This window comes from Pteronotus mesoamericanus, unplaced genomic scaffold, assembly GCF_021234165.1.
Source record: "Pteronotus mesoamericanus isolate MK-2021 breed Mesoamerican mustached bat unplaced genomic scaffold, CSHL_Meso_final contig_169, whole genome shotgun sequence".
NCBI lineage: Eukaryota > Metazoa > Chordata > Mammalia > Chiroptera > Mormoopidae > Pteronotus > Pteronotus mesoamericanus.
The window spans coordinates 8,533,034-8,559,310 of record NW_026555068.1 but is presented as its reverse complement, the minus strand read 5'-3'; the positions used below and the strand labels follow the sequence as shown (position 1 = coordinate 8,559,310).

General features: G+C 38.3%; 1 non-coding gene across 1 annotated transcript; it reads left to right on the top strand.

Annotated features, from left to right (window-relative positions):
- Positions 1–19,046: 19,046 nt before the first annotated feature.
- On the top strand, positions 19,047–19,179 carry LOC129064930 (small nucleolar RNA SNORA41). Its single transcript, XR_008528541.1, has one exon. It is a non-coding gene; the product is annotated as a small nucleolar RNA SNORA41 (small nucleolar RNA).
- The last annotated feature ends 7,098 nt before the right edge of the window (positions 19,180–26,277 follow it).

Below are 26,277 nucleotides of genomic sequence, written 5' to 3'. Positions count from 1 at the left end.
AACATAAATGCTATAAAAACTCTAAGGCCTATCATCCTAGTATTATTATTGGAGATTCGGTCATTGTGTACACTAGGATATTCTTTTTAAAATACAGGGGACAAGCCTTCTGGAACTGTCCATTACTCAGAAGGAAACTCAGTGCCTGTTAGGGCTCTTCAAGTTCTGAAAGAACTTGAGCATATTTAGAGCATATTCCCACTTGGGACTACTGCTCTAAACCATGGTGAGAGCCCGGCAGACCCATTTTGAGTCTGGCCTAAGTCAAGCTTCCATGTACTATCTGAACCCTATGTACCCCACTCTAAGGGGGGCTTGACGACTTTGTATCCTAGTATCAACATCAGCACGGACCTAATATCTAACATTTCTCGAAAGGCCGAAGTATTTCCCTTTCCCCAGCATGCATTTACCTGAGTACAGCGTGGTAGGTCACTTTGGGGCAGACTGACATAATCGCTACTGTGTGCTCTTGCCAGGATGTTGCAGAATCCTTCTTCATTGTGACCTATCTCTCCTCCATCTGACAGCTTCTGGGTCTGGAACAGAGACCCAACATGGTGGAGGAGTAAGTGGAAGCTACAATAACCTACTCACAAGACCAAACTGGAATTGCAACTAAATTATAGAAAAATCATCCTTAATAACCAACTGAACACTAGCTGGAGAGAAGCCTTATAACCATGAACAGAAGAAAAAAGCCACATCACCACAACAAGGCTGGTAGGGAGTGCAGAGGAGGCATGAGAGGGTTGGCTGAGTTCCCACAGGTGGCAGCTGAAGTTCTGGAGGGATATTTCAGTGGCCAGGGGTTTCTCACTGGGAAGTGTGAGGTCTAAACCCCAAATTGAGCTCCTTACCTATAGCACCAGAACCAGGAAAGGAACCCAAATAACATACAGCTGTGAAAAGCAACAGGGTTTCTGTCTGCCCGGGAGAGATGGCTGGAGACTCAGAGAGCTTCTAAAAGGACCAACACACAAAGTTCCATTTGCAGCCATTTACCCTGGGCTCTGTCAGAGGAGGTTCAGAGTTGACTAGAGACACTTGAGGAGTGTCTGGGGCTGGTGCCTCTGGGGAGAGAGCTGAAGGAACAGCCACCAGGATCCTTGTGCTGAGTCATTCCCCAACCTGCAAGAGCCATCTTTCTCATGCAGAGCACTCCTCTCCAAGTGGCATCAGCTTGGAGGGAAGCAATAACCCCACCCACAGGATTACTCTGCCCCACACTGTGGTGCTCAAGCCCTGCTGCTGAGTAGTACAGCTGGAAGGCTTTCATTCTTTAACCCTACAGGAAGCCTGCAGAGGGAGGCAGAGAGCTGGGAGCTCTGAGGCTTCAGCTGACCTGCCCCCAGGCCTGGGGCTGGTAAAAGCCAGCTTTGGTGGGCAGCCTGGTTCTTTCTGCACACACGCAGGCCCAGCAGAAGGAGCCACACACTGTGGATTGCTGATAGCTCCAAACAGGTTTCCAAGGGCCAGTTATTGGCAGGGTTTGACTTAGGCGTGCACCAGAGGTTTGTAGATTTACCTAATATATAGAAGTAAATACAAAGCAGCAGCAAAAATGGGAAGACAAAGAAACAGACCCTAAATGAAAGAACAAGAGTATTCCCTAGAAGAAGAACTAGATGAAATGGAGGCAATCAATTTACCAATAGAGAGTTTAGATTAATGATTACAAGGATACGCAACAGCATGAAAAAAAAAAGCCAACATAGAAATCATAAAAAAAGGACCAGTCTGAAATAAAGAATGCAATATCTGAAATAAACTATATACTGGAAAGAATAAATACAATATTGATGGTTCTCAATTAATGTCTTGATTTGATCATTATCAACTTCAACTGGTCTACCAGACCATGGAGCATCATCCAGTGAGAAATCTGTAGCAAGGAACTTTGCAACCACTTTTGACACATTCAGTCAGCCACAGTGCCTTATACTGTACAAATCTTTTTTTGTATTTCAGTTGCGTTTTTACCTTTTTTGAAATACTAAAGCATAATATGCCAAAAATGTATATTTTCTTCCACCTTCAATATTAAAATGGATACATAAAAATTCACCAATTTTTGATGTGTTTTTTTTAAGCACACTGATATGGCAGCTGTCACAATACAGTCTAACAGAATTGTTTCAAATGTAGTTAAAGACAACTAAGCACCACTAGAGCCATCTTATAGAAAAAAACAAATGAACGTTTTGGTCAACCCAATAGAATGCAAGGCATACAGAAGGTGCTCAGTAAGTGCGATGTACTACTATCTCCCAACTAGAAATTTTCTGTTCTGGAGTAAGGGTTCACACGTTGGCTTGGATGAATAATGTGGTCCTCTGAAATTAGTTTCACTTCACCTAACACTCATCTTTTCTGAGTAATGAAGGGCAAATCAATGTTGCTTGTCAAGCAAACACTATTAGCATGAATGCAGCATATGTTAATGCCTTTGCAACTTAATGTTAAATGATCAATAAGCGAGGTAGACACCTACAATACCATCCCAGCTGTGATTTTCCTGACACTTGGTAGACATCCATTAAGTGATTGATGCTTAGTGAGGGATTGGCAGGCCAGTAAATTTCTTGATTTTCTGTGCTTCAAAGAAGGTTCCAGTCTGTGAAAAATATGCATTCAGAAGGTTAACTTACATTTATATGAATAGTTTACAAACATGAAGTTGCATGCTTTCCTACCACCCCATTAAGCTACTTAACAATTCTGTATCCTATGAGTTATAGATTGCTTTCAAAATCAGTTGGAACATAGAAACCATCTGGCATAACTCTCCCACTTCAAATACAAGGAAACTAAGCTCAAGGAAATCAAAGGACTGCCCAGACCAGAAAACAGGACTCTTGTTTTGAATTCTGTGTCCTGATACATAGAACACAAAGGATGCTTTTTCAAATAACTTTAGATGGGATTTCAACATAACATAGGGATTACTTTTTATTGTATTCTCAAATAATTTTGATTTCCTCAAATACACATTTATTAATTGTTTACCATGTGACAGGTAATCAGAATACTGAAAGAAAATGCTGTGTTTCTTGCCTTCAGCAAGCTCACAATCTAGGGGGACAATTAAATGAACACTGGTAAGCAAGCTGAGAACAATGTAAACATCAAATAGAGAGGAATGGAGTTTGCCAGGGTTGGCCTTGTGAAGAGAGCAGATGTCACCGAGATAATGGATCTGATTCAGGTCAATGACTATGTATTCAGTGGGTGAAGTAGGAGTGAAAAGGGACAACATGAGCAATGACACAAAAATGCAAAATGTAAAAGAAAGGTGGAGATAGTAAATTTATCTGATGACTCAAGAACTTAGTTTTTGCTCAAACTGTTAGTTTTCACTGTTAAAACACTGTCCTATTCTCTGTAATAAAGTAAACATCAGATTCAGGGCAAAAAAAAAACCCCAAAAACCTCAAAATGAAAAGCCTATTTCCTCAAATCTATGTCTCACTCAAATATCTAATGACACTGGTATTAAAAAAAGCACAATGTAGGGCATTCTCAACTTCCCTGGATTTACTATATCTTCCTATTACAATCCCAACACAAAAGCTCTGAAGCACTGTTTTAATTCAATCATCTCAATGTTCATTTATTTAAAAAATATTTAACGCATACCGATGGTGTGTCAGGCCCTGACCTGGGTTCCAAGGGCCCTGCCAAGTGAATGAGAGCCAAGGCCAGTGTCTGCGCTCCTGGCGCTGATACTCAGGCAGGCAGGGAACTTGTTTCATTCAGTTCACCTCAGCATTTCTACTTTCGCCCTTTAATTCTTCAAACAATGCAAATTACTCACAGCAAATTGTGGCTTAGATTGAAATATGTGATCGTTTTTTTTTCCATCCCACTTCCTATTGTTACTCTTCCATTTATCTTCTTTATTAATCTCTTAAAAATACTGTCACTACATGTCACTCCCTGTTCAAAAGTCTCCAATAGGTTGCTATTGCCTTTCACAGTGAATTTGTGGTCATTTTTTAATATCCTCTTCCATCTCACCTTTCTTTGAGGATCACTCTTGTGTCAGCTCCTGTTATTGAGAGGAGTGAAATACATTCCCTAGGTTTATTAGGATGGAGAAAAAAATACAAATTCCTCACACTAACTACAGCTACTACGCCTGACCCTCCAACTTCCTGTGCAGCTTTATCAGCCTCTGATACAATGTTATTCTCATACTTTCTACATCAATGCCTGAAATCTCTTCCATCACCCTGTTTCTCCCATCTAAAAAGCCCCGATGCGATTGGATTCTCCACTTTTCAAAAATTTATTTCTTTGTTTTCTTGAAATACCATTCATGTTATTATTTTCATCTCTATTTACCTCAAGAGATGAACAGCTTCTTCAAGGATCGCGGCCATATTTCATCATTATGTGCATTAGTCACTGCTCCCAGAAGTAGTGGGCACCCGAGGGCAGTGCTGAATGAATGTGAGAGCTTTGTGCTTGGAATCGAATGGACCTCGAATCAGATCTGGTTTAAACTCTGATAGATCTTGATTTATTCAGGTACCAAAGAATAAAAGAAAAACCAATAGATCTTTTTAAAAAATTACAATTCTGAGTCTCTTAATTTACCAATCAGGGAACAAGCAGCAGTGAAGAAATTTATTTAGTTGTTCACTGGGTACTATAGCATAGGACTATATTTGAAGACAGCACCCTTAAAGAGGTAATTAACGTAAAATGAGGTTACATAGGGAGGCTGAGGAGCTAGTCCAATGTGACTAGTGTCCTTATAAGAAGAGGAGATGGTTAGGACCCAGGCACACACAGAGGAAGGATCATGTGAAGACAGTATCTACAAGCCAGGAAGAGACCCCAGAAGAAAGCAACCTTACTGACACTTTGATTGTGGACTTCTAGCTTCCAGAACTGTGAGAAAATAAATTTGTTGTTTATGCCACCCAGTCTGTGGTACTTTGTTATGCAGCCCTAGCAAACAAGTAGACATTTTGGTACTGGGAATTGGGGTGCTGCTGCGACAAATAGCTAAAAATGTGGGAGTGGATTGGAACTGAGTAATGTGTAGGGGCTGGAAGGGTTTGAGGCGCGTGTAACAAAAAGCCTTGATTGCCTTGAAAAGACTATTGGTGGAAACCTAAAAATTAAATCTGTTTCTTGTAAGGTCTCAGACAGAAAGAAGAAACAAGTAATTGGGAACTAAAGGAAAGTGGCAAAGAATTTGGCTGAATTGTGTTCTCATGTTTTGTGGAGAGCAGAACTTGCAGGCGATGAACTTGGATGTTTCGCTGAGAAGATTTCTATGAAAACGGACCATTCAGTACGAATGAGAGGTAATAGGAGGAGATGGGGGATAATGAGGGCCTGTCTCGGTTTTCAGAAAAGCAAGCTCTCACTAGAAACCTCAGCTGGGAGTCAAGAGGGAAGCTTTAAATTCAAATCTTATCACTTGCACCACCTTTCTGATCCCCCTAACAAGGATCATTCAAGGAGTCTAAAGAGCAATGTGTTTAAAATCTGTCTCAACAAATGTCCCAAAGGACTAGTTAAATACATTTAGCCTTAACTTTAGTTTGAGGCTTGCAAAGCCAATAATTCTTGACACACACTTTCTGTACCTATTAATTGATGAAAAGTAACTCAAACTGTCTTTAGGGAAGTGCTTAGTTCAGGATTTTTCACCCTGCAAATGAAATTGCTGGCCTGGTTCCCATCCGCAACTTTGTTATCCTCGGACGAGAGACCAGAGACCAGGAAGATAGTTTGGTCTCTAATTTCGAACAATCTGAATAATATTGAATCTTTGAATAAACAGACTTTTGTACTTTTCTCCCAGGTCATTATTTTAAAGGCTATTCAGGAGAAGGTCATAATTCTTGATGAGATGCACAAATATATTAATAACAAAGTTCAAAATACCCAGTTCCTTTCTTCATACACCACTGAGATAAAGCAATTTTTATTTTTTTCTATATTTTTTTTTCTTTTGCATCTTAAAGAGCTATTTTATACTTTTGGCCTGGAATATATACTACCACAAAACAGTGATGTTGTTAAATATAGCAACATAACAGGATATCTTAATAGAATCGTATTTTTTAACTCCAGATTTTTCTATTTGTTTCATTTAGGTCACATAAAATAACCACCAAATGAAGTATGAGTTTTTTTTCTATACAATCATTTGACAATCATCTATATAATTCTTTGCATAATTTTTTCACACATTTGGGCGAATTTCTGGAAGATAAAAAAACATGCCTTACACTGTAGTGTTTATTTTTACCTAGTATCACACCTTGCAGATGCAAGGTGTAAGATAAACATTTGCCAAACTAATCTAGTGAAAAACAATATAGAAAAACAACACTGCACACAGTACTTCTCTTATGTCAATTCATATAAATTCCAAACTATTAATAAAACATCCAGAAAGACGATTAACAATAGGCCATAGACCATTAGTGGGACAAATCCCTTAGTGACGTGGGTGTGGCCGTGCATTTACTCCCTACAGAGCATTGGGTCATAGTACTCTTCTAAGTGGAATTGTCCACAGAAGTCAGTTGTGCTAAAGATGGATGTAGTCACTTCTATCCTCAAAACCTTTCACTCATTGTTATTTCTTCTTCTTCTTCTTTTTCTTTTTTTTTTTTTGGGGGGGGGGGGTTTAGATATCTTTGTGGGCTTTAGCCGAGGACTTCCTGAAGCTTCTGAATAAAACTTTGGCTCTGGAAGAATTACTTAGCAAGGCATTCTTTAAGGGAAAAGATGGAGAAACTCTCTACATCAGTGAGAAATCAAAGCTAGGTCTTTTGTTTTCAAAACAGAAAGTCAATTTTGCCACCATTCTGCCTGGTTATTGGAATTTAATGGATCTAATTTCAGCCTACAATTCAAACTATTTGTGTTTCAACTGCTTATAAGTGTCCTAAACTTGAATATTTTTGCCACCAATCTCCAACCTGATTTAAAAAAAAAAAAAAAAAAGCACATTCACAACTAGTAAGAGGGTAAAATGTCACCCTCTCTACCAAAAGATTTTCATATTGCCCATATGAAAATAACTAGCATTATGGGGCCTCTGGAACAACATCAAGCATAACATCCACATCATAGGGTTATCAGAAGTAGAAGAGAGTAAGCAAGGGATCAAGAACCTACTTGAAATAATGACTAAAGACTTCACTACCTTGGTGAAATAAAGACACACAAGACCAGGAAGCACAGAGAGTCTCAAACAAGATGAATCCAAAGAGGCCTACACCACGACACATTGTAATTAAAATGCCAAGATTAAAGGCAAAGAAAGATTCTTAAAAGCAGCAAGAGAAAAGCTGTTAATTATCTTACAAGGGAGCTCCCAAAAGACGGTCAGGTGATTTCTCAACAGAAACATTTCAGCCCTGGCTGGTGTGGCTCAATGGACTGAGCACCAGCCTGCGAACCAAAGGGTTGTCAGTTTGATTGCCAGTGTGGGACACATGCCTGGGCTGCAGGCCAGGTCCCCAGAAAGGGGCACATGAGATACAACCACACTTTGATGTTTCTCCTCCTCTCTTTCTCCTTCCCTTCCCCTCTCTGAAAACAATTAAAATCTTTTTTTAAAAAAAGAAACATTTCAGGCCAGAAGAAATATTCAAAGTAATGAAAAGCAAAGACCTAAAAACAAGGTGATTCTATGCTGCAGAACTATCATTTAAAATCAAAGGGCAGATAAAGGGCTTTCCAGACAAGAAAAAGTGAAGGGAGTTCATCACCACAAAGCCAGTAATTCAAGAAATGTGAAGAGGTGTTTTTTTAGAAGAAGAAAAAAAAGATAAAAGTATGAATACAATGTCAGTAAATACATATCTATCAACAATTACTGTAAATGCAAGTAGATTAAATGTTCCAATCAAAAAACACAGGGTGACTGAATGGATAAGAAAACAAGACCTTACATGTGCTTTCTACAAAAGACTCACCTCAGATGGAAAGACATGTACTGAATAAAAAGCAAAGAGATGGAAAAATGTATTTCATGAAAATGAAAAAGAAAAGCTGGAGTAGGAGTACAAAATAGACTTTATGTACCACACAAAATAAACTTTGGTTATGTATTTATTTATTTTTAATCTTCACCTGAGGATATGTTTATTGATTTTAGAAAGAGAGGAGAGAGAGAGACATCCATGTGAGAGAGAAATATCAATCAGTTGCCTCCCATACGTACCCTGACTAGGGATCAAACCTGCAACACTTTGGTGTGCAGGAAAATACTCCAACCAATTAAGCCAACATCCCATAGCCATGAATAAATAGACTTTAAAACAAAGTCTATGCCAGAGACAAATAAGGATTTAGTAATTCCACTCCTGGGTATTTATCAGGATAAAACAATACACTGAATTGAAAAGACATATTCATCCATATGTTCATTGCAGTATTATTTACAATAGCCAAGATATAGAAGGAACTTAAGAGCCCATTAATAGATAAAAAGATTTTTAAAAAAAGAAGTGGCTTATATATACAAAGGAATATGCCATAAAAAAGAATGAAATCTTTCCATCTGCAACAACATGGGTGGGCCTAGAGGGTATTGTGCCGAGTGAAATAAGTTAGGCAGAGAAAGACAAATGCCATATGATTTCACATATATATAGAATCTAAAAAACAAAATAAACAAACAAGCAGAATAGATGCAGAAAATATTTTGACACTGGCAGATGACCGAGGGCTTGGGGTAGGGAAAGAATAGAGAAGGTGAAGAGATTAAGAAGTACAAATGGGAAAAAGGTTTATGAGGTTATCTGAATTGCATGGAATAAGATTAAAGAGGGCTTTTAAAATTTCTCAGAAGAGTTTAGACTTGTGGTAAAAATAAACAGGGAGATAAAGTAGCTAAACAAAGTTTGCTGTGGTTAAAGTAGTCTCCACTTCCAATAATCCTTTTTCATGTTTCCCTATTATATAGGGTCCCGCAGAAGTAAGCCTGCATGAGTGTGGTGGGTAGGGTAATAATATGGGTGCAATAATTTACAGTTTTAATTTGAACATTTCACCTAAAATGTCATGTGGTGTGCTTGAGTGTGATAGTCTTATGTTACAGAATTGCATGCTTATAGTTTTGTAATGAAAGATTTTGTAATAAAAGAGGGGCATTATTTGTGCCAGACCCTTGTATAATATATGTAATATTTGACTCTTATAAACTGGGGATGCTTGTACCTGTCAACCTCAGGTGAAGGTAATGTTTTATTTCCCAGTAAATTATAAAGACCTTGAATATAGCAACAGCCTTTTTTTCTGTTCTTTTGTCACTCCTTTTACACATATAGATACTGCAATGATTATAAGTCACCAAGAGACTCATGAAAATTGCAAGAGGGAGGTGATAGATTATAATATGCCATAAATTTCCACTTTAACCTTTATCCATGCCTCTGTGCAATGTGACTTTACAGCACTTCATAGCCAGGGACAGGATCCATTCCTTAATCCTGTGCATCTGGCCGATACTTGCCTTGGCCATGGCATATGACAGAAATGATGCTGTACCAGTTCTGAGCCTACTCCTCAAGGGGCCTTGCATGCCTCATTCTCTCTCAAAACCCTCCCAGCCACCATGTGAACCAGCACAGGCTAGCCTGCTCTGTATTAAAAAATACTTGATCTATTGTCCCCAGTAACTCAGCTAATAAGTAGCCAACCCCCAGAAGCAGAGCCTCCAGGCTGACCAGAGCTGACCACAGATGCATTACTGAACCAAGCTGAAAGCAGAATTGCTGACTAATAGAACTGTGAGCTGAATGAATGTTGTGCTAAGCCATTCTGTTTGGAGTGGTGCTTTACAAAGAGAGCCATAAGTGATTCAAAGGATGAAAGAGATAAAAAGGAAAAGATGAGGCAGAAGGAGGCAGGAAGGGAGAAGAGAGGGCCTCTGCATATGAATGACTTTTTCATGGAAGCTCTGAATCCTGTATTTTATTTAATCAGGGTTGCTGTTGCATTGATAGCATTCAGCAAAGTCACAAAAGTTATGTTGCATTCCTTCTTCTATTTTATCAAACTTGAAGTTTAAAATATTCATACAGATAAAAGAACTCATTATAATTCAAGAGAAATGTCTTCATTTGCCATTAGTTCATATGTACAGCAGCAGCACCTGTCTTCCAGCAGTGGGTAGCTACTTAGTCTCGCCGAGCAATTTTCCCTTTGATTAAGCCCACATATCAGAACATCACTGCTCTCCAGTCTCTATTAGGATAGTGGTGATTTACCTTTTTAAGGCTGTTGATAGAGCATTGAGCGAGGTAATTTTTTTTATAGAGACATTGATCAGATTCCTGAAGCCACATAATTCTGGACTCCAATATGAAGTTCTTATTTTTTTTCCTTCTTTCCCCACCATACACCTTTGAAAATATAAATATATATATAAAATATATATAAATACATGTATTTTAAATCAGTATATATAAATATAAATATATTATATACACTTATAATATATTTATAATGACTACTCTTTATCAAATAATATTTTTTCACTTTCATGTACATTACAACTTCATTCTAAAGACAGACATGGAGCTCAGCAACACCCTTCTGCTCACACACACAGACTCAAACATCCACATATATTTCCCTTTCAGCAACTTTTTGTGCTGAAAAATATAAATATATATACAAATATATATAAAATATATATAAATATATATATTTTTTAAATCAGGAAATACATGAGAAATAGTAGCCAGTGAAAAATATTTACAAAGACCTGGAAAAAGGGAGGTTAAGGGGTGGAAGGATCGAACAAAAAGGAAAAAGGACTCATGGACATGGACAACAGTGTGGTGATTGCTGGGGGGAGGGGAGTGTAAGGGGGTTAAGTGGTAATGGAAAAAATACAATTAAAAAAAGATTAGTATCAACATTTACATAAGAGATAATTTATTTGATCCACAATCAAAATGTCAGTGTTCTGTCTCCATACTGTGCAAGGACCTCAGAGAGTATCTGTGGACAGAGGAAACTAAATAAAGAAGTACAAGAGGTTAAAAATAAAGAAATAGTAAGCCCTTGAATCACTCAATTGCTTACCTCCCTGTTAAGAGTTTTTGAAAAATTGGAAGAAGACTGGGGAACCAAGAGGATATGCAAGGCAACAATACTGATGTTACTAAAGAGATTGGAAGCATAGGATAGATACATCTGACATTTTCTTCTTTAACTTTGGCTTTAGCCAGCTTTCTTTGTTCCTTCATTCAGTGGACTGCTCTGGCAGATCAAAATAAAATTATTAATGCAAATAAATTTAATCTTACTTATCAATATTCCTGTACATGTAAGAGTCCAAAGGCATTAGTCAGTGCCCTTGCATGCCCCTCCAGTCCTCCCTCACTCCTGGCAGAGAAGGACTGAAGGAGACTAATGATTCCCAACACACTTGTGCAAGAGAATTGCCCTGGATATTTTAATAAACAAGGTAGACATCTTTGCAGGTTGGGGCCTGATCATCCAAATTCAGAAAACTTCCCCAGTTAATTTTCTTGCAGCCATCCAGATTCTGGTTCACGACCAGACTTTTGGAAAACACTGAACAATATGAAATAAAGGTCAAGGTTCTAGGATAAGGTACTTGTAGAGCTTTTGGTTCAGTAAGTTGATTTCTATAGGATTAGTTTCAGCATTTCTATGAACAAGCCATTTTAATGAAGCTCTAAAGCAGAGTATACCAATACAAACACCTACAGGATGAGGCAGGCAGGGTGAAGGCTCTAAGCAGGCAAGTGGGAAGTGTAAAAAATTTAGGGAGTAATGCCTTCCCTGAAAGTCATAGGTTACTACAGTCATCTGGAAATGAGGACACAGTTTGATTTGTCAAATACATCACAAGAAATCCAGGTATTTTAAAGTGAAATTTCCTAATTTTAAAATGTTAACAACTTGTTTTTAAAAACTTAACATGCAGTCCTTCATGAGCCCAACTGGATGTTTCTCTAGGCTGGAATGTGACTGTTTCATAAGCCACCTTCAGGCACCTGCAGGTGTAGCATTGCTTTTGTATAACTCCATTTTGTAATAAATATTCTGAAGTATTTCAGGTATCAAAAGACTCTTAAGCACACCAAGGAACCTACCCCAGATTTAATAATGACTACTCTTTATCAAATAATATTTTTTCACTTTCATGTACAACTTCATTCTAAAGACAGACATAGAGCTCAGCAATACCCTTCTGCTCACACACAGACTCAAACATCCACATATATTTCCCTTTCAGCACCTTTTTGTGTGAGCTTACGTATGTGGGGTGTTTGTTTCTTGGCTGGAGGGAAGCACGTCATCCAGGGATACTGGGTGTAATAAGGTAAAGGAACAGTGGCTACTGCTCTCCGTGTTTCCTCTGGCGTTTTGGTCCTTGTGGAGAAGGGTGCTAAAACCACAAAATAAAACAGCTCTTTCCTTGAGAGGTCCTGTTAGACAAAGAATGCCCAGAACATCAACACAGAGACAAACATTCTGTCTCTCTTCAGGTGACTGCACAGCTCTAGCACTTGGGGAACTCAAAGACAAGGCAGCTTTATTTGCCACCTGTACAGCGTTGTAGTTCTTAGTGGTTCGGGGTCAGGAATTTAGTATCTTTTAGAGAATGGCACTGGCAGAGACAAAATGACCTACCTAGAATCAACTGTCCGCGTTCACCATCCATAAGGAAAGCAGAGTTGACATAAGCCAACTCATCCTGTATATCAATGAAACCACCCAGGGAACAACCAGAAATTTGATCTCTGCCCACCATATATATACCTGCCACCATCACCACCTGCGGATCTAGTGAATGCACTATTCACCCTAACAACATCAATTAAGGCTGACTTAAACTGACTTAGCCATTCAGAGTCATTAGGTTCTTCCTGGTAAACGAGAGTTGTCTGCAATGGTTAGGGATGGTTGGAGCCAATTGTTTCCTTGCATTGTCATTGCCAGAGACTATGTTTTTTTTAAAAAAGCAACAACCATACCTAATTCTTCCACAAGTACCAATGTTTATTGGCAAGCAGGCATCAAAACATGCAAATGATGAGGTCTGGCAGACTTGGTGAAGTGCCCACTCTCCACCCCTTTCGGTCTGTGCTGCCTGGGCATGCCACCAGCCCCTGCCGCAAAGGGCCCATCTTGCCACACCAAATATTCTCATCGCAGAAACAGCTATGTTTTTAGTTTGATCAAAGCAAAGAATTCACTGTGAAGTAGGGATCTAGAGGGTAAGGACAGAGTTCTAGAGCTAGGGTAACACTCAAAAAATATTATCCTGCTGGGATTGTCAGAGTATTAATCCAGCAAGGGTAGATTTTTCTGTACAGTTGTTTCCGGCTGATATATATTGACACTGTTCATTCCTCCATGGCATAATTTAATATTCTTTATGTTAATTAATAAACCCTCTAGCGCCCAATCAGACTGTGATATGTGAAGCACTTTCTGTAGTCCCCTCTGAGGTCTGAGAACCATAGAACAAGGTTTTCAAATTCTAACCAACCACATCTGAAATGTTCTGAGGTGTAAATTATCAAGTACATACTTCACATGTCATGTGACCATCCCTGCGGTACAGATTAATGCTAACTTAGACATGTATATACACCTTACACTGTCAAACTGAAGTACTTCAAATAAATTTTAGAAAATAGAGTAACATTTCACAGAACACTGTGTTTGGCCAAGGAACTCACTTTTCAGTGAATTCACTTGAAAGAATCCAAGCCCATGGGACTCACTGATCTTACCATCCAATTCATCATCTAGAAGCAGCTCGCTCTGTAAAATAGTAGAACGGCTTATCAAGACACAATGTTAACTAGGAGGAAACACCGAAGAAGGTGGGGGTGTTGTGCATAGATTTGGTATTGGCTCTGCATCAGCAGCCAGCAATGGAGCTTTTCTCACTGCATGCACAGGTATTGGTTGGTGGGGGAAAAGCCCTTCTTATTTTACACACATAATGACCTTCTCACAAAATTTCCTCTTTTGCTGCGGTAACATATTCCCTCTGGATAATCATTATTACTTTCCTTGCCCAACATCCCCAAATCACCTCCTTCTTTTCTGCTTAATTGGAAGCTAGAGAAACCCAGATTAGCCAGGTGTATGTTACAGCTTCAGATTTACCATGTTTAGTGGCAACACTATGCTCCTGAAATAGTAAATATTTTTGCATTTTAAAAAATGTTTATTGTATTTTTTCCCATTACTATTTAACCCTCTTATATCCCCTTCCTGTTTGCAAACAGCACACCATTGTCCATGAAAAGTTTTAAAACCATAGGAGCTCTGGAAGGGCCAGCTCCTACCTGTTGACAAGCTGTCCAACTACTTCAGAACGCTCAGAACAGGTCAGGGATGCTCAAATCAGCCTTTTACTTGGAAGTCTCTAGAAGCCAGTCTGAAAGGGAGAACATGAATCTTGAACACATTCAAACATGTCCTCAGATCTGACCGATGGACTGGCAGAAAGGAGGAAATTGAGGAGTTTGTCTGGAAGAATATGCCAGAGCCTAGGCATCAGTGGGAAGACTGGCTCCAAGAAAAGTGTGATGCTAGCTGGCCAGCGCCTGCCACAGCTCTGCCTCTCCCTTTGGATCACCTTGCTCTCTGGGGAGGAGAGGCCAGGCCCGTAGCATAACAGAGGATCCCAGCCACTCTGGCAGGGCGAATCCCTTCCGAAGAGCTGGTTGAAAACAGAGAGGGACATACCTGCCGCCCATGCTGAGGGAAGATGCCCGTATTGTTTGGGGAAGGATCAGGCTGCTTGTCAAGGACTCTGAGACAGAAGGAGCCACCATCATGGAAAGGTAAGGACATCTAATCTTTATGTGAGTTCAGCCCTTCTTTAACCAAATTCCTAAGGAATAATGTAGTGAGGGGGCCCCAGAAGTGCTTAATCAAGAAGGGGGAGGCTCTGAACATTGATATTTGTGGTCTTACAGAATATTCCTGTCTGGTAGAAATCCAGGACACCTATGGGTTACAAGTAAATGAGCTCAAAGGGTTAATATTATCCTTAATGTATAAGATATGTTTGACAATGAAACAAAGAAAGGATGGCCTTTCCAATGGAAAAAAATGTTAAAGGGTGTCAGCAGATAATTTAGTAGCGAATAAAGGAGACCAGAAAATGTTACCCCAAAATATGCCTCTTTGACATAAAAATTTTTTGAGCTGAAGGCAATTAAAGAGTAAATTCAGAAAAAGCTCTTTTTCTGCCTAAAAACAGGATATAAATTCTTTTACTGCAGACAGACTCTTAACAACCCACAGATGGCACCAGAGGACCCTGCAAACACACTTTTGTTAAACTAACCCCATCTTCCTAGTTACTGGTCATCATTGAGTCATTTACTGCCCCAGCACAAACCCATACCTCTTGTCTGGTCAGTCCTCCACAAATATATTCAAATATACTGTTGTTGATTTTCTGTCTAAAAAGTATAAGTGCTTCCTACTCTGGTTACCTTTTGGGTCTTTATGCTCTTGTGAAGTCTCCCTTGTGCACGTAAAATTCAATGAAATTTGTATGCTTTTCTCCTGTTTCTCCTGTCTTTTCTGTCCTACACAAAGAACTGTGACTTACAAATGCATAATGTACAAACATTCAGTTTGAAAATCAAAAGAGAAATAAAAATTAAAATGATAAAATACATTAAATTATCAGCCAAATTAATATTTTAAAAATGCTAAACACTACAGGGTGGGTGGAAGAGAGAAGACCCAGGAGCTTCCGTGGGAATAAAAATGGCATGAGCTTGCCAAGCAGATTTGATAATAAATATCGAATGCTTAAAAATGCTCATGTTCTTTGACACAGTAATTTCACTTTTAGGATTCAGTCCAGGGAAGTCACTAGAGATGAGGACTAATATTTACAAAGACACTTATTTTTATAATAAAGACAGCATTTTTTTGTAATTAAAACACTGAAAACCTAAATATCTAGGGAATGGCTAACTAATTAAGGTAACATAAGTATTACACCATCATTGAAACAATGTTTTAAAGTAATTTTAGTGACATGGAAAGTATTCAATATCTAACATACAACAGAGGGAGAATAAAAGGATGTGAAACTGTAAAGTATGATTACCTACAAGCCATCAAATCACTGAACTGTAGCTCAGGCATCACCCAGGCCCCTGAAATCATTTTATGGATAAAGAAATTAAGGTTCAAAAAAGAAATGAGGATAAATGTTTCCCTCAAGGTCACAGAATTAATTAAAAACAGACCAGGGCCGAAATTCTAGTCCCTCCACTCCTCGTTCATAGTTCCTGGAATTTGCTTATGTGAAGTTCTTGACATCATGCACCTTTAAGGGTTTCCAACCTCCCACTCACATCACCACGTGGCTCTCTTTTCATTAGCGTTACCTTTATCAACCAGTTAGGACTTTAGCTCAAGCTACCTTATCTCCAGATCCATACCTGGCTAGGTAAAGGGGATCCTTTTCTAACTACTCTGCACCCACTCTAAATTACCTTGTTCTTCTCTGTACCATGCCATTCCATTAACACTTTAAGAACTACTCATTCTTGAGGACAATGTCCCCAGGCCTTCTCAAATTCACGAATTTGAGAATGCCATTACATATCACTTCACCCACAAAATGCTATAAAAGATAACTTAAAATTTTAAGTGACCCCCTTAAACACTTAGTGATTCTATAAATTGAGTACCAAAGTCTTTTACATAGCTGTTAAAATAAATTCTGATAGAGGAAATGGCTGAAATAGCTTCACAAATTGCTTACTCATTTCTCTGTGGTGTAAGTACCTCCTAGTTCTCAGTTGAACTCACCATTTGAGTCCTTAATGTTATTTTCTGGCTTAGAAACATAACCTTTGGAGCCATTTAACTTTCACTCTAAACTTAACTGTTGACTTTCTTTCAAGGTCATTTTTCAAAAGATATGTGTTTTTTGTTTTGTTTTTAATCTAATCATTAGCAATAGAGAATGGACAGTACTAAGAAGAGAACAGAGGTCAAGATTTAGATATTGGAAAGCCAACTAAGTTTACCTAGTAAAAGATTCATCATCATAGCCCATTCTGGAACATTAAGTTCAAATTCATGAGCCCTGCAAAATCACAACGTCATGGTCCCAAATAATTGAAATTTAAAATGTTACCCATAAATGCCAAGAATCTACTCTATTGTTTTAATTATGGTTTTTTATTCTTAGCAGGACATTTTATTATTTATAGTCTATTTTTTAAAAATTATCCTATGCCTATCTTATCTCCCTTCCAATTAGCTTAGGTAGATATTTCACTGTTCTTAACCCCATCCCTAGCACAATGTTAAACAGTTTCTTAGTACTTAACTTGTTTGTCTGACAAAAGCTCTGCAACCACGCTGAGCTGATTTTTAGTGCAACAAAGAGAGGAAAGACCATGTTCTTGGGACACCCTTTTGGTCTGATGTAATCAAAACTTTGATTTCCTACATTATCCCAAAGGAATGTGAAGGGGAAAATTGCATAGTAAATGTATAGTGGAGGAATGAAATTCCACTATATATACCATTTGCAGAGAGTAAAGATGAACACTCAAATTGTCATATTCTTCCTTCCTTCTTTCCCCAGCAAATACCAGTTCACAGAACAATTAGAAAAGCATGTCAAAATATAGTCCAGCTTTGTCTTGCTGAGGATTATAAAAAAAATTAACACGTGGTCCAAAGAGCCAGGAAACCCAGACTTCTAACTGGTAACATAGAGATGGGACCTGTTGATTGTTAATGTGTGTCTGGGACTTTGAACAAGTCAATTATTTTGACTTGAACTTACTCTTGAAAGTTTTTCTGGTATAAATTTGCTTTGGTAAAGGGAAGATTTTAAGGATTGTTTTTCAGTGATTACGATAAAATTCACTAGCTGTTAACAATTTTTTAAGTCTAGTAAATATTTCAATTAAATTTGCATGGTAAATACTGGTGTGCTTCAGCACTGTTCCCATGTACAGTCATGACTCAGTCCTCACAGCCTGACCCTCCTAAAGATCTCTCACATTCATCCACTCCTTTGTTCCTAGCAAGCATCATCCAGTATCACACTGCCATATTCCCTGACTTGAACTTCAACAATCATTTTCTATTCTTATTCTCCACCAATCTCTTCTCTCCGTTATAGAGATTTCAAAACATCTGTTGTCAAATTTCTACTCAAAATGCTTCAAGGGCTTCTCAGTGCTGTCAGAATAATAATAATCAAACACACAGGATATAAATCCCAAAATCCACAGAGCCTTATATGGTCTGGCCCTGAATACCTGCCAGTGGGCTTAGAACCAATGGGCTGAAGTCTGTCTCACCTGGAGAGAGGAACCTGGGCTAGAGGAGATGAGGTTGGTGGTAGTTCTAGGAGTGGGGGCGGGATTTGTGAGGTATTTCTGAAAGCATCCTTCATGATTCAGATATTCCAATATACAGCCAGAGTTGAGATCCAAGCCTTCCAAGTGGTCGGGTCAGCTCACTTTGTTTTGAATTCTCACAGAAACGTGTTCAACTCCTTCACAGTACTTGTTTTCATTTGTAATTTTACACTTGTTTAGGGGGTCACTTTCTTGAAACCATTGGAACCATCATGAACAAGTGCCTACTGAGCACTGTGGTTTCTCAGAAATTGTTCAGTGAGTAAATGAATGAGGGACAACTGCAAGCTAGTTGATTATTTTATTTAAAACATTTACAACAAAACAGTACATATTCATTATACAGGCCATTAAAAATATATAATAAAAAATTCCTATAATCTCACTACTCAAAGATAACAGGTATCCTTGCACAACATTTCTTTTAAGTTTTTCTTTTTTTTACCTAAATGTAAATATGTAAATATTATTGGGCTAATAGTAGATATTTAATATTAGTGGCTTTCTCAAAAATAAGTTATTTTATGATAATGTTTCATGCAGGATAATACTCTACAATGGATGTCTTTATTCTTTTTATTTTTCCATTTAACCCTTAGGTACTTCCTATTATTTTTTTTCATTAAAAATATAAATTATCTCTTCCACAGCCACTGGTCCGCAGCTATTCTGGTGATGGCAGTTGTGGCATTCCTCTGTGGGAAAGGAATTGTTACATGGTTAAAGGTCTCTTTCTTAGCAAAACGGAAAGTGGGCGTGCGTGTGACAAACACAAGATAATAAATAAATAAATAAATAAAATAAATAATATATAAATTATCTCTTTGAAGTATGTGTGCTTTTTTTAGTTCTGATTGCTTCCTAAGGATAACTTAAAATAAATTATTGAATCACAGGAAATAAATATTTTGATGCTTTTGCAACATTTACATTTTTAACAGCAGTATTGGAGGCAAAATGTCTGACTACTCTTATGAATAGAAAACTTCCTTTTATTGGAATTTCCAGATTGTTTTCAAATACTCATTTTTATCTTCATCACTGAATATTCATGTTCCTTTTCATTTTTCCAATAATGCTTAGTGTTTCTTAGAAGTTTATACGTTATTAATAAGAAGGGTCAAAATTTGGGCCAATTAATTATACTAAAAATATTGCTTGGTTTTAATTTTATGACATCTATAGCTATAAAAAATTAATTTCCACACTGTCAAAGAAGTTCATTTTCCTTTTGCAATTTTTTTTCTCTCTCATTCTGCCTAGAAAATCTTTTCCCTTGCCAGATCAGATAAATAGCAACTGTATTTTCTTCCAGCTTTAATTTCTTTTTCTCTCTTCTGTTTGTCTCTGTCTATCTCTCTGTCTCTCACTCTCTACCTGTCTCTACTTTGTTAGACATTTATCTCTAAATCTAATTTCTCCTTTATAGAACCAAGCTCTGAAATTAAGAAGAGACATGGTTTAAAGGAAAGAATGCATACTTTGGGATCAAAGGATTGGGGCTTCTACTTCTGATTAGGTTTATGACCTTAGACAAGTTAACTCCCATCTTTGAGCAAACCGGGAATCATAACATCCACTATGCAAGACTAATATGAAGGAGACGTTGTAAAATAACTGGATCCCAAAGATAACATTTCTGTTTCCTCTCTCCTTTGTATATATGTTCGTTCTTTTATTTCATGACAAATTTTCATCTGAAATGATTTTCTGTTTCCTTCATCCTCCAAGTTCCACCTGATCTTTATTGGTATCTCCCCCTTAAGGATACACAGTATTATCTGATCTCATAACCCCCCTTAGGGCTGCATCCCTGAAGGTATAATTAAGTACTAAATGCCTCTTCATAGTTTCTCACTGCTTTTTGTGTGTTTGCCTTCTCTACACAACTATCTCCTCCATGAAATTCATCATTTAAAATGTGAAGACATTCTGCAAGATGCTGTGGAGGAGACAAAAGAAGATCTTACAAATCTCAGCTGGCTGATATTTTATTTATCAAAATAAAATCAACATACAAGAACTTAACCTCTAATGCCATCTATATGCTAACCAAAGAACCTGTACCTTAAAAAATAAAATATATAATATGGAGGGATTAACCAAATTCCAGCTACAGACAGCTAGCATCAACGACAAATGATGTATTATAGGTTGTTTCCCCTTCCTATTGTATTTGGGAGCTATTGGGTTATTTTCCTGTTCTGAACACAGTCTCCAAAATTGAGACCTCAAGTTGAAGCCCTTCTAGGTGGCCTGGGCCCACCGCCCAGAGAACTCTCTTTCCTGTCTCTCCTGGGACCTCAATGTCTTCAGAGCACCACAATGTCCTAGTCTGACTTCTTAGAAGAGTCCCCTTTGGGCAGGCTACAGAATGCTAATTAGGTGTGTGGACTGGCCTCATCTTTGAGCATGCTCTGCCTTCCCTTTTCTCTATCCTGACCTTTTAGAAACTTTTCTCCTTAGACTGAAGAGTTCCCCTAAGATAATAGGGTTTCCAAACAGAGTGGTGGAGGCAATGAGGATGGTCACAGAAGGCCATTAAAGATCCTTCATTAGCATCAGTGCCCTTTTGTAATGATCCCTGTGGCCTGAAAGGAGAAAGGAGGCTTAACCTCTCTGCGGGGAAGCACCTCAGATGCTGATGATTTTACTGCCCAAGATAAAAGCAGTGGCTTGCAACAGACCGGTCCCTAAAGCGATGTTGGTTAATGGTCATGTTGAGAAGGAAACAGTTTTCCTCGACACTCTTAGGGTCCCTGGCTGGGTCTGAAAATTAAACTGACAAAGCTAAAGGAAGACAAAAAAGCACACAAGGTTTACTCAATTTTTACACGTACATGGGAGCCTTCACAAGAGAATGAAGACCTGAAGAAGTGACCAGAGAAGGAAGATTTTATACTTTTCAAAGACACAATACAGTTGTGAAGAACTGACAAGACAAAAGGGTTTGGAGTAGGGGTAATTCATAATGGTAAAGGGTTAACTAGGAAAATAAAGATTAGTTTAGCAAATATTTTTATACAGCCTTCTTGGCCGTAAATTCCCTGCATGCCTCTGGCAATAAGAATGCTTCTTGCCACCTGGTATAGGGAGGGTACATTTCACATGGCAGTTTTATGATTTATTTCAGGGGAAGGCAAGGGGAAAAGCAGAAGGTCAAAGTGACCTTCTTGTTTATGCCATTAAAAAAAATTCCTTCAGATGTTTAATATTCCAAGGTGTCATACTTTGGGGTAACATGTCCTGAAAGCCACCAGTGAAAACACTGATAATGGAGTTGAACAGACTGTAGACTGGGCTTTGAATTAAAATTACCACTTGTTAACTCAGAGACCTTGGGCAAATTGCTGAATTTCTCTAGACCTCAAACTTTTCATCTCTAAAGGAGGAAAATTTATATCTCTCATGCAGTTGTGATAATTTAGTGAGACAGTCTGCGTAAAGTGTTTAATATGGAACTCGATGCTCAATAAACAGCAGCTATTGAGTATCCAAGATGCTATCCCACTGAGGGCTTCATATACTTTAAATTTACAAAGTGCTTTCCTCACAGTACCTAACTAGAACTTCATGTACTCTACGAGGCAGACAACATAGGTATTTTCTCTCTCAGGAGACTGTTGGGTTTTTGTTGTTTTCAGATCTAGTAAGTAGTAAAGCCAAGGCTCAAAGCCATCACTTGACAGTCCCAGGCACTTTCTCCTGGCCACAAAGGATGTCTGGACTCTCTAGGGGAGGAGCCACCATCTACAGAGGCCGAGACTCCCTTGTAAACAATAAGTTTCTAAACAACGTGAGTTGATGTCATTCCATCTACTCAATCCAGCCAGGCAGTATTAAAGCCAAGAAGTCCAACTATTGGGTACTGTCATTTGCCTAAGAGTTGTTCCAAGAGCAGGTGATCTCTATTAGAGTGCAAGTGACAGGTAGCTTATTTCATAGAAATGCATGTTTGTCAAACTAGGAACCCTCAGCAAACAGGGAAGCAGAGCTGTCTCATCCCTAAACCACATGCAATAGAAGGTTAACGATGTGATTATTGGGGGGTTGTTTGGCCAGGCAAGGGTTCTGAAATCTGAACATCTCTACTACTGACTGTTGACTCACTCCACAACTGAGAGGCATAGGGACCAGTAGGATGAGGGAGAATGACAGTGTGTGACAGGTTTAGAAAGAAAGTCTAGAAATCAAAAGGGGCCCCAGAAGCCTATTTTCCAGCTGGTGAGGAGAATGGGGGAAAGGGGGCTCACAAAGCCATGGAAGAGTCCTGAGCATGTTTCTTACAGCATCATTGTCTTTTCCGGAGGAAACTGTTGAATTTCTTCTAGCTTTCTGTGCTTTGTTTTGCATCATCACATAAAATGGGGAAGTTTTTTTTTTTTTAAGGATTTTCCTGCCCATTTCTTGACTTGTGTGGTGGATCTTGATTGTCAATGACTGAGATCACTCTTGGAAGGTGGTCTTTGCATCAGGAAAACCCCCTACTAAAGAAGACACTTTGAGTGGAAATGCAATTAAACAATTTATCTTTTTGGTTCTTTCCTTAAATTTACTAATCCAACAATAATGCTTCATGGCAAGGATTAACTTTGCAAACATGTTATGGCTCTCCAACATGAAAATCCAGAGAGGAAAGGTATCCTGTGTAGCCTCTCCTAAACTAGTGACATTCCTGTGCATAGGCCCAGACATCTGCCCTAACTTCACTGAGGTGAGCCAAGGCATTGGCAGACAAAGGCTGAGCCAATGTAATCTCACTGTTACTCAGGATTCCATTTCTTTACCCCTACTCTGAGCAGGATAAGCAAAGGTGTGATTTCTTGTTTTAAGGGTTTATTTGGAATGTACTCCAGGTCAAAAAGGGGAAAAAAAAAAAAAAAAAAAAGGTTTTTAGGGCAAAAGTTAATCAACGTTGCTCCCTTGTGGCAAGATTTCCAAACAGCAATCTTTACTTTGTTGAGTAACTGCAATGACTCTTGTTAGTGGGAACTTGGCCCTTGACATAACTGATTATTAATAATATCAGTGAGGCCTTGAGTGGCTAGCTCAGTTGGTTAGAGTATCTTCCTGATATGCCAAGGTTGCGGGTTTGATTCCCGGTCCAGGCACATATAACAAAAACCAATGAATGCATAAATAAATGGAAAAACAAAGCAATGTTTCTCCCTCCCCTCTCCCAAAATCAACAAAGAAGAAAAACATTTTTAAAGAAATAATGGAAATGAGAAGAAGGTGGTTACTTGCTCAGTGATGGCCATTGCATGTAGTTTAATGTTCTCAACTAACAAATAAAATCTTGCCACCAAAACGGTACACTGTCTCCTTTCACTATCTCTCCTGGCTAGAGAGGATCTGATTCTTTTTTACAGTATCTTTTCCTTCCCACCATCAGTTTAATGATTGTTAGAAATGAGATAAAAAGATATTTTAAAATACTCAGAAGGCTCAAAGATTTTACCCAATAAGCCTATCATTAGGCCTTGATAACTACTCACCATCATAGGTTAAACTTTTTGTCTCCAAAACGCCATGCATTTGGATGAGTTGAGGTAGCTGTGCACTCACAAACTGAAGAATACATTCTTGTGCCTTGGTCTGGGTTTCCTTGTTTTTAAAAGAAGTAAGGAGGACTTATCCCTTATTTTTAGGGATAAAGAGATTTAATATGCAATAATTCTCATACTTAAATGCTTATCTACATAGTTTTTCCATATTACATTCCAAAAGGTCCTTACTTCAAGGATATGCACCCTCCCAAAAAAAAATGTGTTAATGCAATAGTTACATTCAAACTCCACATGAAGGGCATTGATTATAAAGGCAGTTTTTAGAGAAATGCGATTAAAATAACAATATCGATGAAGAATGTCAAAAATACTAATAAAAGGAGCAGCATTTTCCTTTGATAGAAGAAATAGTAGAGCTGGGTGAATAAACAAGGGGCTGTCTTAGAAGATGTTAACCTGTTTCAGAACACTTTATTTGTCCCATGCTAGCACTTTGTATCATTTGTTTGGAATTTCTTTAAAATATGTAGATTAAAACATATTTGGTTTTTTAAAGTTATTTTGTATCCGTAAAGCGATCACTTTTCTCCTGAAAAATTTAAAAACTGCTGGGCTATTCCCAAACCAAAGACAGAGCTAAAGGCCAGTCTTTTCATCCCCCAAATCTTGAGAAGAGACAGGCAGGCGTTTCAGGAGGACTGTCTGGGTGAACATACCAGTCCAGGAGGAGCTGACACAGGAAAGATGGCTTCCATCTCCTATGCTGTTGGTGACAAATCAGTTTTTCCAATTAATCGTCAATTTGGACGTGACACCCAGAGACTCAAGCACACACACACAGCTCATTGAAATTGGGATTTTTGGAAACACACCCACACACAGCACCCAACGGAATAATACAGCCAGCTGCTGGCGACAACGCTTGGTGACTCGACGGTAGACCAGAAATTCCAAACAGGAGCAGCAGAGGGGATGGGCAAAGGCATGGCATGCTGATCTCTGGCCAGAAGCGGCGGCTGGAGCACCCAACACACAACGTTTGCCGGGGGGGCATTAAGTATTCTGATGAAATCACCAGCTTGATGTTCAGCTGGCCTGATTGCTGAAGAGACTGATTGCATTATTCATTTCTCATGAAAAGATTTTTAGGGCTCTCAAGATTTCACAGAGATTATATTAGGGGAAAAAACCTCCAGAGTTATCAACAGTTTAATTTATCCTTCTATTCTTTCAAAAGCAGCAGCCACAAAGGATAAGCAGAACCTAAACACAAAATGGGTTTTAGTGAGACTGAGTTTGGAAGGCCTGCATTTTATGGAATTGGGCGTCCCTCTCTTCCTTGCTTAGTTTCTGGGGGTTTTTTATTTCTCCTTTCTACTTCTTTTCCGGAGGGGTCCTCCATCTTCTTAAAAAAAAACAAAAACAAAACCAAATCAAACAAAAACCTGCTGCTTGTTAATTACCTATGAAATACTTCCATCTACTGGCCAAATGGAGTTTTGCATCTTAACATTTTTTTTTGCTGTATCAAGATTTATGAAGACCACCCTCCAAATATTTAGTGTAATAATTAGGAATTACTAATCAGAAAATTAGAGAGGCTTAGAAAATTCTTCATTTTGCACTCAGCAATTCACCCAAGTAAAATCCTCACGTATTTGATATACACATGGACACACATATGCAGTTTGCAAATACCCAAATTAACCATAACTTGCATTACTACAAAAAGCAAATCAGTGAGAAAAAGGAATGGGAGGCTGAACAGAGAGAGGGGAAATAATAGTCTCTCTGGAAAGTCAGTTAGCATGTTTGTAATCAGATCACAAAGTAAAGAGGCTCTGGATTCAGAGATGGAATCAGAGACTTTGGCCAAGTTAAGCATATCCCCGCTGAAGAAGAGTAATTCCATGAGATCAAAGATGAAATTCAGGTTAACTTATCAAGACAATACCCTTTTAAGAAAAAAAAAGCCACTTGGAATTGAGGCTTCCTCCTTTTTGTTCATTTTTTTTCAAAAGAACCCATCTGGGAAATATGAGACACTGGGTTATTAAAAAATGATAATCTGTTAAAGACATAAAGTGGGATTATACAATCAAAGATTCATAGTATATGAAAGCTGGTAGGGATCCCAAATACCAGACCAGCCTCTGCATTTTACTGATGAGAAAATGAAGATTGGGGAGCATAAGGAGCTCATCCAAAGACTTGTATTTCAGAAGTAAACCAACAACTTTGAAAAAGAAGATAAAAACAAAACTCAAGGTTTCTGTATGGATTTTAAATATAATTACATTGTTTTTAATATTAGCCTTTCCAGAAGTGACAGTTTCTAAAAATAAAACCACCAAACTACCATA